Below are 20488 nucleotides of genomic sequence, written 5' to 3' on the forward strand. Positions count from 1 at the left end.
TAGATATGTTGAGAGCTATGCACTGCAGATGCATAGGTCAAAGCATATAACATCACTAGAAAAAGAGTCTCCAGTGACATAGGGTTCTGTGTGCATCATAGAATATCTTCCCTTTGGTGTACAGGGCAACGTGGATCTAGGTGGGTGGGCAGACTTGATTTCTGATAATATGGCCAATATCTCCTTTTGTTCTTCAGCTGGAGGGTTGCTGTCTTTCTACTGACTTCAACTGTCTCCACCCTCTGCTATCATCCTTGAGGGCTTGGAGCCAGAGAAGCCTAGGAAAAATCCATAATGTTTCAGTGGCTCCATCTGTAATGACAGATACAAATCTCTGCCCAGTCCTCCTCTGATAACTGGGCTTACACATCTCAAACTGTTTAAACCACCTAGGTCTGTCTAGACCCTATACTATAGAAGCAGTTTATAATCTATAGAAAAATGCTTTTGAGCTCTTGAGCATAGATCACTTCGAGGAAAAATTTAAAGATTAAGAGTAAAGAAAAGTGCAAGAATATCACTGATGCCCCTTCCCTTTTTAGCTTTTGATAATTAATATTCTATGTGCCCTGATCTTCAAAAATATAAGGAATACCTGTGATATAAATAATATTGTGTTCTTCTCAGAAGTTTTAAAAAACTTTTTACTACTATACTAATACTATAGTAATCTTTACTGCTATTATCAGTTTCTATAAAAGTAGGTACTCCCATAATAGCAAAAATTTGCATGAGAAGAGTACACAGCAGAAGCATTCTCTGAAACTGAGGTACAGCCCAAAGAAATTTAGAAGTATAACACAAATAGGACACTGTAGTAATGTGAGCATAATGTGATCTAAAGACAAAAATCAATTTCTATTGCTGGAAATAAACCTTAAACATAGGCAGAATCTGAAACAATATTTAAGGGCGTATGAACTAATTATAATTATAGTAGATGAATCAAAGCATCCAGTTTCACTTGGAGTGAGAAAAAGAGGTATTAATAGATTGATGAATATCTGGACCATGGATTCTTCCCCTGCACCATTAGATGAGCCATCAATAAAATACGTTTCTGCCTGTGGAATGGAAGAAGGTTGAACAATTTTTGTAATCACAAATTCAGTTCATATGAAAAAAAATCCTGTAGTTTGCCAGCTGGATAATGATTTCTTATCCTTCCACAGTACTCTGCAAATGAAACTTGAAAATCCAGAGAGTTCTGTAACACTCTTCAAAACTGATTGCTAGTTAAGGATAATGTGGTAGAGCAAGGATCAAACACAAATAATTGTTGACTTTTGGTCCTCCACTGATTTACTAATTGAGCAAGAAGAGTAAGTATTTTATGGCCCTCATGGAGTAAATAGATACATTCTAAAGATTTGTGTTCTTATGCTATAGTACCTGTAGGGGACAATTTAGTAGGGAAAATAAGTTTAAAGCAGTGAAGGAGCCACAAGATAAACAAATGTTCCTGTTAGTCTGTAGTTCTTCCTTTGTGAAGGACTACCTGATGCCAGATTTCCTTCTAGAGTTTTAAGTAGATTGGAATACAACATTTTTCAGTTGGGTGGGAATTTTTTACATTGCTACTCAGTGGTGACAATAAAGGTAGCATATTTTCTGAATGTAGTCACAGGCAAGGGTCGTGAGGTTATGTACCAGATGAAAACATCCTGAGTTTTCTCTTTAGAGTTCTGGCATAGCTTTGACCACTGTACTTAAATGTCATGATAGTGAGCACAGATCTCCTGTGCATGCAACTTTAAATCTTGTAAATTCACGCCAGCATTATTATTTATTTTTGAGGAAGGACCTATTCCTGACTATCTTAAAACTCACTATATAAACCAGACTGGCCTTGCACTCATGTAGTTATGAGAAGCCTACACAATGTGCTTGTAGGTGACAGTGAGTTTTAATTTATTATTTTATATGTAGATATGTTTTTCCTGCATTTGGCTATGTATACCATGTGTTTGCCCCGTATCTGCAAAAGTCAGAAGAGGGCTTTAGGTCCCTGAAACAGAAGCTACAGACTGTTAAAATCCAAATTTGGTGGTGGGAATCAAACTTTCCTCCTGCACAAGAGCTACTGAGCCAACTCTCCAATCCATCTCAAGGATTTTAAGCAACAGTTTTGTGTAATTCAGTAGTGCTTAGCATTGAAATTTGATAAAGAAATTACCCTACAGAAAACACTTTGAAAAACGACTTTTGTTTTGTTTGGGGGTTTTATTTATTTATTTTGAGACAGTCTCACCATATTTCTGACATCCTAGAACTTTCTATGTATACTAAGCTGGCCTTGAATTCACAGATATCCTCTTCCTTCTGCTTCGAAGGTGGAAGTTTTTAAGATAAACATTCTTGCCAGACAATGATGGCGCAGGTCTTTATTCCTTACACTCAGGAAGCAGAGCTAGGCAGATCTCTGTGAGTTCGAGGCCAAACTGGTCTCCAGAGCTAGTTCCAGGACAGCCAGGGCTACACAGAGAAAACCAGTCTATTCTGAAAGCAAAACGAAAACAATAGAAAAAGGATCAAAAGCATGCCAGATCTCCTTCTAGAGAGGCATGGGAGGTGCATTTACCCTTTTATGTTATAATGGCCAAATTCTGAATCCTCCTCCACCCCCAGGCCTTTTTGGCTTTGCTGCTGCTTGAATGCCACAAGCACTCTGGAGGTTCTCCTTCAGTAAAACACACAACAAAAACTACTCTTTGATCATCTCAGTTACTCATTTTAACATTTCGGTGTGTGCGTTGACTATGCTTGTCAGTAGAACAATGCCAGCACAGGTCCAAAGAACATCTAAAGAAAGCAGTACTTAGTGGCTTCAGAATATTAATTTTATTAAGTCTGGTAGATAGCAAAATCAGGGCACATTGAAGAAACTCATATGAAAGGATACAGGATGTTTATGTAGTTCCCGCTTCAATATCAATATCCACCTGTGTCCCATTCTTCCCCACAAGGACACTTTTCCAGACTGGATTTGTGGGATATATAGCAGGATCTTATAAAGAGCAAACCCGGATCTGAATTCACAGAGAATGCTCAGGATCAGACAGGCCTGGCTCACTTTGAGGAAAACAACGGTGCAGTCGAAGGACTCCCCCACCACTGCACACCAATCAACTGACCAGTCCAAAATTGAGCCTGAATCCCGTGCAGGGATTCCTATCCTTTGTTGCTTTCTTGTCCTCTGCATCACAAGTCAGAGGGATGTGTATTTTTATTAACTTTGTTAAGCTTGCTGAACAGTCAGAACATGCTCCCACCCCCAATTCCCCGCCCCCCACCCCTAGCAGAAATCTTTGCTCAAGCTGCAGCACAAGAACTACTTGTGTGCCCACGAGCCATTTCTAATCCAATGGAAGGAGAAGAAATTGGATTTCACAGGGGAGTTGGAAAAGTGGGCGGTAGACACAATAAGGGGCCAAATAACAGGGGTTGGGCAGATTCTAAGTGGGTGAGCTCTGAACATCTTGAAGAGGAACTTTGCGTTGGAGGTGGGGTCAGAGGACGCACTTAGGACCCTAAGGAGAGAAAGAGGAAAACCCGCCTTCCTGAGAGACCTCTGGGATTCTTAGGATCTTAAACGGTTTGTAGAAGACTTGCGCTTGGTTCCCTCCGGAACCCTGAAAACTCTCTAGAGACACAGTTTACTGGCTGCAGGTCTGGGAGAGTCAGCAGTCTGCAGCACAGCGGTTTGAACAGCAGCCCTGCAGCCTGGCGGCCCTGGAACCTCCCAGGTCAGAGGAGTTGCAGGGCTGGAAAACGGATGGGAGGGGGGAGCGGGGCATAATCAGGCTTTCTTTTGTTGCTAATAAGAACGCCAGATCTCAAAATTTTACTGTGGCTCTTGAACGGATCGATATATATCAGATCATATAAATTGGGACTTAGCCTGATTTTTTTTTTTTTTACATTCAGTTTATAGTTGCCTGGATATTCACCGAATAATCTGGTAAAGCACTTGTTAGGAGAGACCGCACAGCAGGGATTTCCCACCGACCCCAGATTAGGCAAAAACCACCATCAAACACCACTCTTCTTCACAAGAGATATTAAGCGGAGAAGAAAAGTTAAAGTGGTTGCTTTCTGACTCAAGCAGAAAAACATCCGCAAATAAATTTGCAGGTGTAACTTTAAAGAATGGGCTTGGATATGGTGGTATATTTTGACTGGGCAAGTTAATTAAGCGATCTAAACGGGTCTTTTGACTTTAATACTTTGATAGCTGGACCTTGGTAGTCAGCCTCAGGAGGAGGAAGTGGCTAAATAAAAGAACAGTTTGCTACTTTTAGGAATGTAATCTAATGGTTTTTAGAAAGACCGAAAGAATGGGGCAGAAGACCAAGGCCTGCCAGAGCCATGCTCACCATGATTAAGCTTGCCAGGGCCTCTTCTGTTGTTTGCCAACGCTATTCTCTTTGCTATTGTGGTGGCAGTGACAAAGCTCCTGGAATTTAAATTCATCTACACTTTCTAACCCTTCTGCTTTATCACTTTCCTGTTCAAAGAGTGGCCTTTGCATCTGGGGACTAGGCATCCCCAGGGAATGTTTTAGGTATTAGTCTCTTAGAGGACCAGGGAAGATTTGATTGTAAACATTAACACTTACTAAAAAAAAGTTTCACTTCCATTAATTTTCCATCTGAGACATATGCACGTCGTGATTAAAAATAGCATTCAGAAATGTATCTGCATATGCTGACTCCATAATACTACACACTAAAGTCCAGAAAGGCAGAGTATGTTCCTCACAAACATACCTCAGTGAAAGAATATCAAGTCAAACAATTTTTTACAGTCAGAAAATACACTATAGATTTGGATGAAACCAGAAAGCGTCTTTTAAGTAATTCTGATCACTCAAGTGTATGAGAAAAGTTTCTTTGTCTTTTTCCTCTTTGGTCCAACAAAAACACTCTTCCCATGGATATATGGGCAGATTGCCTTGGTGTGGTTTAGACTTGGCTTTGTTTTATAGAATCAGTTTATCAGCCTGTTGCCCAGTCTGTCTCACATTGTACACCAAGCTGGTCCCACAGGGATCTGCCTGCCTCTGCCTTCTGCGTGCTCAGAGGAAAGCCCTGCAGGAACACAGATGACTCAAACACCTCTTTTGACTTTTAATTTCAGGATTTGTTGGCAATCAGGGCTATGATTCTGGACTTCTCTCAGGAGGGGGGACAAAACCTGGACCCTGCTCAGCTGGCTTTGTACAGAGACTGGGTATTGCAGAAGTGCAGCAGTCTGTTTTCTGTGGGTGAGAATAGTTTTCTTGCAGTCTCCCTTGCCCCTTATCAGGGTTTATGGGAAAACTACTCTGCAATTGAATGAGCCGCACATCTCACAGAGGAAAGGAAAACGATACCATTGTCTTTACTTATTTTGCTGAAATATCCCATTCTTGTTGAAATGAATTCCTTTAGCTCCTTACATAAGAGAAACCTCCTAGGCAATTGTGTTCCCATGTTTCAGCGAGAGCATGCTAGCGTTGTGTCAGTGTTCACGTGTCATCTATGTATTCTTCTGTTTTCCATCCGGTGTTTCTTTTCACATACATTTTTGTCAGTGACTAATTCCTCTTTGGCAAGAATGTTTCATAATTAGTCATTTCATATTCTGGGCATTAGCATATCATGCAATTAATAACAAGCTAATAAATTTATCTGCTCAATAGGCTGCTTCTTCATACTTTGATTTTTTGGGATTTCTGTGCATGTATCCTTTTTCTCAGTTTCACTATTCTAGCATAGGTGAAGGTCTGAGCCATTGTATGGTGGGACAGAATTGGACCCAGTTCCAGTTTTCCCTCTGGATAGATACTTTTCCAAAAGCATTGTTGAAAAAGGCTGCTTATTACATAGCATGTGTGGGTTATTTTGGTGACATTCACATGCTCATTGTTACTGTTCTCTTTCTCAATCTGCTGCTCTATTGTATAGGGCTGTATTTCTACTCTTCTGACCCTCCCATGTTCTAGTGGTCATGTGGCTCTGAAGTGTTATCTAGAATCAGAGCTGGGATAACTCCCTATATAACTATATAACTGCTCTATGTAGCTGGACTGAATACGGGTTCTTTGTGATTCCCTGTATATTTAATTTTCTCCTATTTTTGTGGATAATATTTTAAGTATGGTGTGTGTCATAGCTAATCACTTTATTCCCTCCTCTTCTGTCATATTCCTGGGATGCGGACCAGGTCCTGTGAATTTTATCTTCATAGCTGTGCAGCAGCCGTCACTACTATGAGTCCCTGAAATAACTGTTGCCCATGGCATACAAAATTTCTCTAACCCAGGCTAAAAGCAATGTCAGGCTGTGTCATAGGCAGAACAGGTAAAGTAGTGTTAATACTTTACATGTACCAAAATGTCATGAATGGAATCTCTTCTGTGGCCTGTCTTCCTCCTAATTATAGGCCAGGTTTTTTCTTTTCTTTTTTTTAACGTCCATATGGAAACTAGCAACTTTATTTTCCTAGTCCTTTCATAGTGCACCATTATAGAATATCACAGTTTGTTTGTTGTTTTGTATTAACCTCTTTTTAATTTAATTTTTTACTTACTCACTTTTATATTCTGCTCACTGCCACACCTCCCGGTCAGCCCCTTCCACAATACTTCCCTATCACCCCTCCCCTTCCCCTCTGAGCACCCTGGATATCACTCCACCAAGGCATTTCAAGTTTCTACTAGGCTAGGCACTTCTTCTCCCTCTGAGATGAGACAAGTCAGGCAAACTAGAAGAATATATCCCACACACAGGCTTTGTGGACAGTCCCCACTCATGTTGTTCAGGAACCACATGAAGAGCAAGCTGCTACATACGTATGGGGAGAGTTAGGTTCATCCTGGGTATGTTCTTTGGTTGATGGTTCACTCTCTGAGAGCCCCAAGGGGCTCTGATGGTTGATTTTGTTGGTCTTTCTGTGGAATTCCTATGCCCTTAGAGGTTGCAATCCTTCCTTCTGTACTTCCACAAGAGTTCCCAAGCTCCATCCACTGTTTGGCTGTAGGTATCTGAATCTGTCTGGATCAGCTGGTGAGTGGAGACTCTGAGAGGACAGCCATGCTATACTCTTGTCTGCAGGTATAGCAGAGTATCCTTAATAGTGTCAGGGATTGGTGATTTTCCATGGGATGGGTCTTCTTAGGTTGGGTGGGTTATTGGTTGGTTTTTTACTCAGTCTTTGCTCCATCTCATATCCCTGTATTTCTTGTAGACAGGAAACATTGGGGGTCAAAAGTTTTGTGGGCGGCTTGGTATCCCTATTGCTCCCCCCAGGGTTCCTACCTAGCCACCCTAGGTTCCATATCTCCAAGACTGTGAGTCACAGCTGTTACCCCCATTGATTATTGAGTGCCTTCCTTATCCCATTTCTGTCTCTTTATGGAGATGCCTCCTACCTCTCCCCACTTATCAGTATCAGATTTCCATTCATTCACATGGCCATATGATCAAGCCCCTGTCCCCTTCTCCATACCCAACCTGAACCCACCCAATTCCCTCCCTCCATCTGACTTCCATGACCATTCCACTTCCCCTTCCAAGTGAGACGCCTTCCTGTCCAGACATTTTGGGTCTGTGGAGTGAGTGTAGCATAGGCATTCTCTATTTTATGGCTAATATCCAGTTATAAGTGAACATATACTGTGCATGTCCTTTTGGGACTCATTACCTCACTCAGGATAATATTCTCAAATAGCATCCATTGCTAAATTCATTATATCTTTGTTTCTAAGAGCTGAATAGAATTCCATTGTTTAAATGTACCACATTGTTATACATTCTTCAACTGAGTGACAACTAGGTTATTTCCAGTTTCTGGCTATTACAGATACAGCCTCTATGAACGTAGTTAAGTTTTTGTGGGATGGTGGAGCATTTTTGGGTATATGCCATTAAGTGGTATAATTGCGTCTTGAGGTGGAACTATTCCCAGTTTTCTGAAAAATTTTGGCCAGGTTTTCAAAGCATCACATATATTTCTTTCTTTGAGACTGGCCAATAATTCAGCCAGAAAGCATTTCTTTCTTTTGATTTTTGTTTTTTGTTTTGTTTAAATTGGATTCTTTTATTTACATTTCAAATGTTATTTCATTTCCTGGTTTCCTGGATATAAGCCCCCTATCCCTTTCCCCTCCCCTTCTTCTGTAAGGGTGTTCCCGCTGCAGACATTCCCCTACACTGGGGTCCAACTTTGGCAGGACCAAGGGCTTCTCCTTCCATTGGTGCCCAACAAGGCCTTCCTCTCCTACATAAGCAATTGAATCCAGGGGTCAGTCCAGGTATAGACTTCGGGTAGTAGTTTAGTTCCTAGGAGCTCTGGTTGGTTGTAATTGTTATTCTTATGGGGTTGCAAGCCCCTTCAGCTCTTTCAATCCTTTCTCCAGTTCCTCCAGTGGGGATCCCGTTCTCAGTTCGGTGGTTTGCTGCTAGAATTCACCTCTGTATTTGACATGCTTTGGCTGTGTCTCTCAGGAGATATCTATATCCGGTTCCTGTCATCATACCCTTCATAGCTTCATCAATCTTATCTAGTCTTGGTGACTGTATATATATATATATATATATATATATATATATATATATATATATGGGACACATGTGGGGCAGGCTCTGAATGGCTGTTCCTTCAGTCGCTGCTCCAAACTCTGCCTCAATATCCTCTCCTATGAATATTTTTGTTCCTCCTTTTAAGAAGGAGTGAAGCATCTGCGTTTTGGTCATCCTTCTTGTGCTTCATGTGGTCTGTGTATTGTATCTTGGGTGATTCGAACTTTTGGGTTAGTATCCACTTATCAGTGAGTAAATACCATGTGTGATTTTCTGTGATTGGGTTACCTCACTCAGGATGATATTTTCTAGTTAAATCCATTTTACTATGAATTTCATGAAGTCATTGTTTTTGATAGCTGAATAGTATTCCACTGTGTAGATGTACCACATTTTCTGTATCCATTCCTCTGTTGAAAGGCATCTGGGTTCTTTCCTGCCTCTGGCTATTATAAATAAGGCTGCTAAGAACATAGTGGAGCACGTGTCTTTGTTGTATGTTGGAGCATCTTTTGGGTATATGCCCAGGAGTGGTATAGCTGGGTCCTCAGGTAGTAGAATGTCCAATTTTCTGAGGAACCTCCAGACTGATTTCCAGAGTGGTTGTACCAGTTTGTAATCCCACCAACAATGGAGAGAGTGTTTCTCTTTCTCCACATCCTTGCCAGCACCTGTTGTCATCAGAGTTTTTTTATCTTAGCCATTCTGACTGGTGTGAGGTGGAATCTCAGGGTTGTTTTGATTTGTATTTCCTTGAAGACTAAGGATGTTGAGCATTTCTTTAGGTACTTCTCAGCCATTCGATATTCCTCAGCTGAGAATTTTTTGTTTAGCTCTGAACCCCATTTTTAATAGGGTTATTTGGCTCTCTGGAAAGCATTTCTTCTTAGAAAGCATTTCTTTTCATAGAAAACTGTCTTTACCCTATAGCACTGTTTTAGGAAACCAGGGGAAGTAACTAGCAAACTCTTATCCAAAAAAACAGCTTTATTTTGCAGTGCTGACACAGACAAGATCATTCGATGTAAGTTTAAAATCTAAGCCCCAAGTTCAGTTAAACAGAGTGTTTTACAGCCTTCTGTCCCCTGTATGCCTCCAAATCTTCTCCCTATTCCAGCAATCCATGGTGATATAGATTCTGACTGGCTATTTGAAGTTTTGTTGAATTATTTTATATGCTGACACATTTCCCTAGGCAGCTAAATATACCAGTAATCATTTGTAGTCCTGAGGGTCGAGGAGAGGATATTGGTAACAGATGAGACACAGGGAGATAACAGGGTGCTGACCACCCTGTTGCAGATCTGTCCTGATAACCTTCCGGGACGTGTGCTACATCTTCAGACACACATTGCCTGGCATAGGATATACACATCTGGTTAAGTCATTGATGCCACTTCTCCCCACAAGCTTTACACCTTCTATTGCTGTGAATGCTACCATCATGGTATCTGAAATATTTCTTTAATACATCTGGTGGAGACTAGCCCCAAGGTCTAGGAGAAAGGGGTTTATAAAGAGAAAATCCATGAGCAGGGATTTCTAAGCCTTGGCATTTCATGTTTTGGTAAGAAGGTAAAAGGAATGTTGGCCTTTAAGTTGGTTGGTTCACAGCATCTGGTCAAACCACAAGGACCATATATCTAAAAGAAACATCTTGACCTGGGAATGACTAATGTTTTCTTAGCCCACTCTGTTGTGATCAGCTAGCTGCAGCTACAGTGCCTATTTTACAATTGCTAGGGACATGTGGTTTTTCTCAGGACTCAAGGGTGGGGGCCATGACACTCTGAGAACAAGTTAACTTTAATGGAGTCTGAAAAGCAAAATGGATTTTATTCCGGTACTTTGATCCCTTCATAGTAAAATGTTGCTTTTAGGTTTGTGGCTTCTACTGTTTATAGTGCTGAGGTATGTTCCTCTTATTCTCAGAGTTTTGAGGTCTTTGATAATAAGCAAATGTGAAATTTTCTGTCACCTTTTTTGTATGTATTGACACAACCATATTCCTTTTGTTAGAGTCTCCACATTTTCTGTTTCGCATTGATGGATCCCTCAGACTTAGATGGTAAGTTGTTGTTTCTGCAATCTCCAAAGAGATTTCTACTGATGGCACTAGTTTGCATTCATTTTAGAAATTACAGTCAGGACCTGTGTTGACATTTTCCCACAGGCATTTGTGGACATTTCATTACTTTGTTGTTTACTATGTTGGGGGGGTGTTATTATATAACTGCTGCTGGTCTGAAACTTACTATGTAGACAAGTCTAGCAGTAAATTACAGTTACACATGCCTCTGTTTGCAGAGTAGTGAGATTAAAGTGGACAGTAGTGAGATTAAATAAAGCCATCATACCTGTCTCCATTTGCTTTCTCCTTTTTGCTATTTTTATTATATTTTATGTGTATGGGTGTTTTGACAGCATGTTTAACTGTGCAACATGTGTTCTTTGTTCCTGTGGAGGTCACAAGAGGGCATTAGATTCCCTGACAGGGAAGTTACAGATGACTGGGAGTCAGGATACTGGTGCTGGGATTCAAACACAGGTGTTGTTGGAAGAGCAGTAACTGCCCTCAACTATTGTATTAAATAATAAAAATGGGTGCACCATCCCACGGTAGCGCCATCTACTCTCTGGACTCTGCCTCCATGGCTAGCCCCATGCAGCTACCACCCATCTCAAGGTTAGCTGTCACAAATCGCTGCGGCCTTGTTAAATCGAAACTTTTGAAGCTTGCAATTTATCAGTCAGATTTATATCAGTAAATTCTCAACCCACAAAATGCCCAAACAAAGAACTCAGAGCCAATTGATATTGATATAAACTGCCCACTTAGATTGGACAAATTGTCCTGTAATAATCCATCCCTTATATGATATTCATAGCTACCTGTGTCTATTTCTAAGCTTGTGTTGGTGTTAAAGAGTACGAGAAGATAATTGGAAAATGGGAGTATAGGTTGATGTCATTATGCAGGCGAGGGCTGTCACAAGTTAGGTCAAGGCTATGATTGGACAGTAAAAGAATAAAGTGGGGACAAAGTTTTTGTAGGGAGGGAGAGGAGAAGGAGGAGGAGGAGGAGAAGGAGAAGGAGAAGGAGAAGGAGAAGGAGAAGGAGAAGGAGAAGGAGAAGGAGAAGGAGAAGGAGAGAGAATCCAGATGGAGACAGAAGGATGACCCAGATCCCGGTTGTCCTGAATTGCCAAGGTTGCTGGGATGGATTTCTGTAGGCAAGTTTATTTTATCTAGGTGGGCGCTTTATATTCTTACCAATTGGTTGTAAGTTTATTGTGTGGATGTATTGTAGATTGAGAATTTAACATATAAATCTAATTGTTAAACTACAAGTTTTTAGAGCTTTGATTAACCCAGGCTACAGGGGATGTGAGCAAAGTTTCTGGCGGGCAGAGAGATAACCTGTCTAAGTTCTGGAAGCAGTGCTAGGCTATAGAGTGCCTGGTGCTAGCGTGGTGTGGTGCCATGCTAGAATGGCTGGTGGAACACGATGTGTGTGTCAGGTATGGTTAACAACAGCCTAAGTGACCAAGTGCTAGAGTAGCAACCAGAGTGAGCAGATCCAGCTTTCGGGAACTGTTAGAAAACACAGCATGGGAACATGTAGCCACAACACTTAGATGCAAGAATAGCAGGATAGACATGGGAAATGATGAAGACATTTAGACTGTCCTAGGGTACATCACTGCTACATCACTTCATGACCCTTGCCTGTGACATTCAGAGACCCACAATCTGAACACCAAGCATAAGTAACTTGAGCTTTCCACTGTATATAGTTCATGCACTACCAAGTTAAGGTTATATTGAACTATGGCTGTCTGAGAATTCTGATGTTGTTGCCTTTCCTGTTTGCTGCTTGGGTCACCTGCTCAAGGCCCTTTGAATGGAAGCCATGTTGTTCATAAGTGAAAGGCATTAAGAAGCACATACTGTACACCTAGTACAGTGGATTGCAGTTGTGCTTCTAAGGTCCCTGAAAGCTGTCCATATTCTTCTATGAGGACACTTGGCTGGATGTAGTGCTATTCACTGAGAACTTTTGTTTATGCAGCATTTCAGCTTGATGTCTACACTGCTTTAAAATCCCATGTTGCTGCTATGGCTTCCACTGACCTTATGGATCCACCTTCAGAGAGCACAGATCCCATTTCTATTGCTGCTCATTAGGTCTTTCCCCTTTTATTAGGTTAAAACAATGAATTATCCATTCCCATGTCCTCTTGTTTCTGTTGGGTAGGATTGGTGGAGAATTCCTCAACTATTGCTTCATCTTGTAGATGTTGGAGCTACAAGATGGTTTTCTTTTTATTGTCCTAATTTTTCAATGATAGTATTGATATCCTTATTCATTTAATTGCCATTCTTATGGCTTAACTCATTGAGTATCTTTTGAATTCTTAATGTAACTGATAAATATCCATGGTTGATCCTGAAAGAATTTGGTATTTAATTTACCTAAGTTCTTTGAACACTGTCTAGACTGTTGCTTAAGATTGATAGTGTAAGAAACTTGCTGCTGGGCAGTGGTGGTGCAATACTTTACTCCCAGTGCTGGGGAGGCGGAGGCGGAGGCGGAGGCGGAGGCGGAGGCGGAGGCGGAGGCGGAGGCGGAGGCGGAGGCGGAGGCGGAGGCGGAGGCGGAGGCGGAGGCGGAGGCGGAGGCGGAGGCGGAGGCGGAGGCGGAGGCGGAGGCGGAGGCGGAGGCGGAGGCGGAGGCGGAGGCGGAGGCGGAGGCGGAGGCGGAGGCGGAGGCGGAGGCAGGTGGATCTCTGAGAGTTTAAGGCCAACCTAGTGTGCAGAGTAGCTTCAGGACAGCCAAAGCTACAGAGAAACCCTGTTGGAGGAGGAGGAGGAGGAGAAGGAGGAGGAGGAGGAGGAGTAGGAGGAGCAGGAGCAGGAGCAGGAGGAGGAAGAGCAGGAGGAGGAAGAGCAGGAGAAAGAGGAGGAGGTGGAGGAGGAGGAGGGGAAGGAGGGAGGGAGAGGGAAGAGGGGAGGGTGAGGGAGGAGGGAGAGGGAGAAGGGAGAGGGAGAAGGAGAAAAAGAAATTTGTCACTGTCTGATGTATCAATAAGAGTAAATTTCAATAAGAGTAGAGAAGTTACTCCAAATAATGAAGGATGGATGTAGTTTTGGTTCTTTCCATGATTGAGTATGATCAGATGGAATGAAGTTAGTTTTTAGTTTCATTTCCTCTCCCACTGTCTCTCTAAAATACTAGAGCATTTGCTAGGTAAGAAACCATCCAAATGTCCATTACCAATCAAGAGAACTGTTTGAGATGTTACATATATGGTCAGTGTGATATATATGCATATCTGCATATATTGGTGCCATGGTTATAAAAATATTGTTTAGTAATAACATCCAGATATTCAGAATGACTCCTTATTTTATGACACATGGACAGATGTAAGACATATACATGTGTGTGTATGAATATTTGAACATAAGATTTTTTATATATAGTATATATGATATAGGGATTATATGATTATTTAATATAGATTATATATTTTATATTGTACATTATATATGGATTAAATAGATTATATATTATCTATATGTATTATATAGTATAGAAATAATACATGATATGTTGATTATATAATATATATTGTATAGAGATTATATATTATTTATTTTATAACAATTTTATATTATATAAGTTATAATTTATATATTATAATTATAAAATTATATGTTATATTTACATACCTTATATAATATATGTAATAATATATATTATATGATTATAGTGATATATATTTTATCTAATATATAATAGAGATTATTACACATTGGATATTATATATTATACTATATAATCTCTATATCATATTTTATATGCTATATTTATATATAATATATAATATATTAATTCTCATAACTCTATATATTAATCTGTATGTAATTAAAACAAATTATGTATTATATATCCATTTATTATAATTGTTATATAATTATATAAAAACTATATAGGATTGTGCATAGTAATTATATAGAATTATGATTATATATTATATATTATACATAATATATATGCATGCCAGGAGACTTGACCCATGTCCCTTGTCACACAATCCTATTTTGATGTGTAACTGTAAAGTTTGTAACCTGAGAGAGATCTCACCTTAGTCTATTAATACTAATAGTGAACCTGACAACTACTGGGAAGAATACCATGGCACAACTGTATGCGTATCCTGGAAGATGTTTCTACAGGTAATAAAAGTTTGAAGTTTCTGACATAATTAATGATTAATTTTAAGGGCACCCTCTGCGACAATTCAGTTTATCCCTGTATCTACCTGAAAACTCTTCTCCTCTGGCAGCCATCAGGTGGTATCTACTATGCCTCCTCCTTGATGGCTCTGCCTGGACATTGCCTAGAATGTTTAGCATACTGACATTTTATATAAGCATTTGTGTGCTGAGTTGTATTATTCTATCTCAATATGATTCCAGGTGGGTTGCAAGTGATCACTGTTCTCACATAAAGGTGTACATGCAAATTAGAAAAAAGTTCACCTTGAGAAGAGGCATCATTTGGACAGGTATACTCTCCTCAGTGAACAATGGAAAGCCTTCTCTGACAACGATGAGAATGGCTGTATGTAGATCTAATGACAAGTTTATCCTGTTGAGAAAAAAAAAACCTATGATATTTGCCAAACAGACTGACCCATCGCACGATGTGTCTGCTCTCCAATATAGCATTACACACATGGTAAATACATGTACTCTATCTTCTAGGTAGAATGAAATGAAATGTGACCACCTAGAAATGCTGACAGCAATGTGCAATAATGGAAAAATTTTAGGGCCCTCAAACCTTTTTCCAGGAAGAGACTGATGTGGGATTGTGACTGTGTTCATATTGAAGGTGGTTTTCTATATTTATCCTGAGAACACACCACTGACCCCTGCCCAGTATCAGTATGGAAACATCCTTTTGCTGAGCTGTGAAGTTGTGATGCTGTCATTAAACTCTGCATTCTTTCCTTACAGGTGCCGTGTGAAGAACACAGAGTTGAACATTTGTGGTGCTCTCCTGCTTCAAGATCATATCATGGTTTCCATTGCCTTCTCCTATAAACCTGGGGGGCAACTATGATGCAACTGCTGCCAGTCCTCCAATACCCATCATTTTCTCTAGTTCTATGTCTATTGAGAACTCTTGTTTCCATCTGTCTTAGTTAGGGTTTTCCTGCTGTGAACAGACACCATGACCAAGGCCACTCTTAAAAGGACACCATTTAATTGGGGCTGGCTTACAGGTTCAGAGGTTCAGTCCATTATTATTAAGGCAGGAGCATGGCAGTGTCCAGGCAGGCAAGGTATAGGATGAACTGAGAGTTCTACATCTTCATCTGAAGGCCACTAAGAGAAGGCTAGCTCCCATGTGATTAGGAGGAGAGTCTCATTGCCCACCCCCACAGTGGCACACATTCTCCAACTAGACCATGCCTACTCCAATAAGGTCACACCACCTAATAGTGCCACTCCTGGGCCAAGCATATTCAAACCACCATACTAGTTCTTCCTGCAAAAGCCATGGACTATAGCTACAAACACACTAACAAAATTGAAAATATGAGGTCCGCACATGGAAAAAAAAATCAAAGATACTTCTTTCTCACTAGCCATTGACTCCATATGATTTTTTCACAACTATTGATTTGAATTCCAAGTTCTTGATTGTCATTTCTTTGTGGCAAATAAAAATTCCACAGGAATGCACTCTGTTTCCTTTACTGGTGATCTTTCCATGGGCATATTGACTATCTCTATTCTTTCAGTATTGTGAATAGTGATACACTCTTTGTGCTGGCTGGCTGTGGGGGAATTTAGGATCTGTGATTAAGGACTCAGTTTTCCTGTGTTGGGTAACATTGTAGTTTAAGATTTTGACTTTTAAGACCTCTAGAAGGAATTTGCCCCAGTTGACATTCCCCTGGGGATGAATAAGGAAAGGACTTTGCCATTCCCTCACCTGTACTTGTTGCAATCCATTTGCTTTTTCCTTGTTATATAAGACCTGGCCTCATTGTGCAGTTCTAGCTGGCCTCCAGTTCATTATCTAGACCAGGCTAGAATGGAGTCACAGATTCACCTGCCTCTGTCCCCACCTCTGATGAAGTGGTATTGAAAGTATTCCATTGGTTTTCTTAATTTTAGCCATTCTGACCAGGGAGAGAAGTTGGATTTGGATTTGTAATTTCATGAATAAGAATGATAATCACTTTAAACCGTATGTTTTTGTCCGGCTGTAGAGCTGGCTCAGCAGTTAAGAGAACGTGTTGCTCTTGAGGAGGATGTGCTTTGCTTCCCAGCTCTCACTTGATCATGGTCCGGGGGATCAGATTCTCCTCTTTCTTGCTTTCCCTGGACACTTATGTGGTGCACATCCATCATACTCGCAGGCCTAATATGCTTACAAAATGAATAAATAACTGTTCTAAGAATTAAATGTTTTGGCTTTTTTAGTGCTTGTCTAGTGTACATGAACTCTGACTCATTTTTGGATTGCGTCAGTTTTATATTAGTTTGGACTGCATTTGCTTACATTGAGCAGCTCTTTGTGTGTTGTACATATTAACCCCTTGTGTGGAGAAAATCTGCTAAGTGTTTAGTTTCCTCTCTTAGCTGCTATTCATTCTTCTTGTATTTCTCACTCTCTGCCCTTTGCAGCCCATACTCCATGAATCCTCTTCCTCCTTCTTTCCTGGTTAACTTCTGTGCTCCTGAAGTCTCTTCCAGACAGTCTTTGCCTATTTCTGAGTTATTAACCATTATTAATCAGGTTTTCCTCTAGTACTTTTAACATTTCCAGGAAGCTTTCCAGGAAGTTCCTTAGTCTAGTCTGTATTGATTTCTGTGGACAGTGGGAGATACGGGATCTAATGTCACTCTTCCAGCACAGAAGGCTCAAAGGCTCTCTCTTTTTGAGTTTGTCTTTGACATGTTTGGCTCTCAGTGTCTCTCTGCTGGGTGTCTATTTCTGGGTTCTTTGTTCTGTTCCATTTTCTACATGTTTCTTCATGTGCAGCACCATCCTGCCTTTATCTTTGTGCTTCTGTATTATCATATATGGTCAGGTCCCCAGGAATTCTCTTTCTTAGGATGGAAGTTGATATGTGTGACTTCCCTGTGTCCTTGTGCCTGTTTCATATCAGCGTTTTTCTGATGTGAATTGCATTAATTCTGTTGATTGCTGTTAATAACCATTTTTACCATGTCATTTGTTAGTGAAGTGTGTGGCAGTTCATTTTCTTGTGTACTCTTACTTTTCATTTTTTCTCTGTGGCTTAAAATATTCCTCCTAGGAATAATAATAATTATTAAATTTCTAATGTCCTTCTCAGATTGTTGTTATTGATATACAGGGAAACGAGTGGTGTTTATTTGTGTGTGTGTGTGTGTGTGTGTGTGTGTGTGTGTGTGTGTGTTGTGTTCAATAATACTTAAAGCGCTTACGTATAAGATTTCCCCATGGTGTTTGGGAAACTTTTGCGTGTTCACATCATTATTAAAAAGGAGTCTAATGCCTCTCTTATTTACATGTATGTCCTTTTTATCCTTTGTCTGATTCAAACTTCTCTAGCTCACTCTTATGGCTCTGGATTAAGTAAGTTTAGAAATAGTTAATTTCGTGCATCATCTCTTCCTCTAGTGTTCCTGCTAGAATTATTCCATTTTTTTTCTCTGCACTGTACTCTTGGCCTAGGTGTGATACACATGCCCTTTACTGTGTTGAGCCATGGTCTATTTCTTCCTAGATCCTTTCAGAGTTTATCACAGGATTTTGTTGAAGTTTGTCTCATGACACTTCCATTTCTACTGAGATTTTTATTTCATAGGGCTTTCATTTCTGATATTTTTGTTATGTGTTTTTAATATAATGGTGGGTAAAATTACCCATAGTATTTCTCTCACCTCTAGTTTCAAATAGTGCTTTGCTGGTTGTGTGTGATATTCCCCAGCTGTCCTCTACTTATCTATTCTTCAGGTCAATTATTTCATTTCCTGTGTTCTCTTGGGTAACTTCTCTCTGGTTTGCCTATGTACAATTTTTCCTCTAATTATGATCTGAGGGGCTGCATGAGTGCATAACTTTCTTCAGATGAGCTTCCTTCTCTGTGAATTTTAACAGCCAATGTTTCTTAGTACACTATGGTTCACAGGTTTTTTGGATTTTTTTTTTTTGCCACTTTAAATATATATGTACTGGCTGGTTTTGTGTGTCAACTTGACACAAGCTGGAGTTATCACAGAGAAGGAATTTCCAATGAGGAAATGCCTCTATGAGATCCAATGGTATGGCATTTTCTCAATTAGTGATCAAGGGTGGGAGGTGCCACCCCTGGGCTGGAACCACTCCTGGGTTCTATAAGAAAGCAAGCTGAGCAGGCCAGGGGAAGCAAACCAGTAACTAATGTTCCCCCATGGCCTCTGCATCAGCTTTTGCTCTCTGACCTGCTTGAGTTCCTGTCCTGACTTCCTTTGGTAGTGATCAACAATGGAGAAGTGTAAGCTGAATAAATCCTTTCCTCCCCAACTTGCTTCTTTGTCATGATGTTTTGTGCAGGAATACAAACCCTGACTAAGACAATAACCTCATTGTTCTCTTGTCTGTAGGAATGCTAATAACTTTACACCATACATATACATATATATATATTCATATGTATGTGTGTGTGTGTCTTTGAGATACTCTAGCAAATTTAGATGACCAGTAACTTTAATCTAGGAGTCATCACATTAGAAATTAGAAGTTATGGTGCAGTTAACACATGGTGACAATGTTGTGACAGATATCTCCTATGATCATGTAAGGGAAAGACACTGACAAGGTGGCAGTGTTGAAAGCAAACACTGGATTCAGTGAATTCTAACATAAGAAGAAAGAGGGGAAACCAGTGTTGGACAGTGCAGAGACCACTTGCATCAAGAGAAGGTGATTTCCAGAGGAAAAGATTCAGTCCCAAGATCCAGGGGCTATGATGTCTTTTTACTTCCTGTGACGCCAGGCACAAGTTCAAGAAAAATAGTACGTGTACAAAAAACCACTGATATACTTCAGTAAATTTAATCTGGTTTCTTATGCATTCATTTTTTTTCTTTAATATTCTTTTTTTTTTTTTTGAGGTTTTTCTGTTTGAAAGTTTGAACCTTGAGTTTTGAATCCACTCATTATTGCGTTTTCTGGTTGTTAAGAATATCTAAGCCCTTTTTTGTTGCTGTAAGGCTGTTCATATTATCTCGAGGTCCAGTTGACACCAAATAAAGGCCACTGTGTTTCACAAAATGTCTGGATTTGGCATAGTTTTATAATCTATTGAACATCCTATTTTGAAGCTTTTCGTGACACTTTTTAAAAAAAAAAAAACATTTTCCTCTTGTACAGTTGGGAATTAGATTGGTTTCATTCCTTTGTCTCAAGCTGCAGCCTTCTCAGAAGCCTCTTGGCAAATGGCAAATTTGTATAAGCCTCAACCTGCCACAGAGAGGGTCTGAGTACCAGTCTAACTGCCCTTATGCCCCTGAGTACCACAGTGAACCATTTCAAGGACACCACACTTTCTTGCTGCAGGCTGCTCATTTGACCTCAGTACCAAGCTGAGCCTGAATTAAGTTACGGTTTTTCACGCCTGTGATTCCCTATCCTGTACACAAGGCAGTCACATAAATTTTGGTTGTCTATATTAAGCTTGCTGAACAGAGTAGGCTAAAGGGACTCTGGAGAAAAAAAATTCCCGAAGCAGCAGAATTTCCCACAAGTCATTGCTAGTACAGAGGGAAGGGAGGAACTGGATTTTACAGCAGAACTAGGATTGTTGCCAAATTCAGGATTGCTGGCGAGTGATCAATGGACATTTGCTGTCTTCAGACCCAGAAATAGC

The sequence above is a fragment of the Rattus norvegicus genome, chromosome 1 (genome assembly GCF_036323735.1).
Source record: "Rattus norvegicus strain BN/NHsdMcwi chromosome 1, GRCr8, whole genome shotgun sequence".
NCBI lineage: Eukaryota > Metazoa > Chordata > Mammalia > Rodentia > Muridae > Rattus > Rattus norvegicus.